Source organism: Octopus bimaculoides, chromosome 27, assembly GCF_001194135.2.
Source record: "Octopus bimaculoides isolate UCB-OBI-ISO-001 chromosome 27, ASM119413v2, whole genome shotgun sequence".
NCBI classification, from domain to species: Eukaryota; Metazoa; Mollusca; class Cephalopoda; order Octopoda; family Octopodidae; genus Octopus; species Octopus bimaculoides.
In genome coordinates, this window is record NC_069007.1 from 9,992,343 (window position 1) to 9,992,960 (window position 618).

Here is a 618-nt window from a genome sequence, read left to right on the forward strand (position 1 = left end):
ATGTCTTATGGTTTATTGTTGCTTATATTTTGAATTACAGACATATAAGGACACCAAAATATCCTTTTCTACTTTAGGCACTGTGGTGTATGCGTGCGAGTAGATGCAATCGTCTTACCTCGGTTTTCCTTTCGTCTGTCTTGCGGTATCCGATCCTCGAAGCTTGCCCCGACCCGAAGAACACTAGGAATAGCAGCTGCTTCTCCCAAACCGAGACCGTTGCTTAGCACGACTTCTCCTGACCACGACCCCGTTCGAAAAAGGCACGAATCCGATCGAGGCCCCCTCTGCCCTTCTTCCTCTTCCGGTCAGCTCCCCAGTCACTGACGTCATACCACACGCCACCCTGATCTTAAAGATCACGTTCACCCCTACTCCAATTCGAAGTCCGCCATCCAACCGGGTGGGCGCCTTACATGCCGAGATCTTCTCAAGCCGGGTGGCTCGTTTCCATCGCGCTCTTCATCGGACGAGGTGGCTATCCTGCGCAGATCCAGCACGTGACGCGGCATTCCATCCACAGATACATTATTTCTGGAAGTGACCGCTGTCACTGTTCCCCTGCCCCATTGTGATGTGCAGCGTGCCTTCGGCGGCTTGACCCAAACTTCCTCCCCT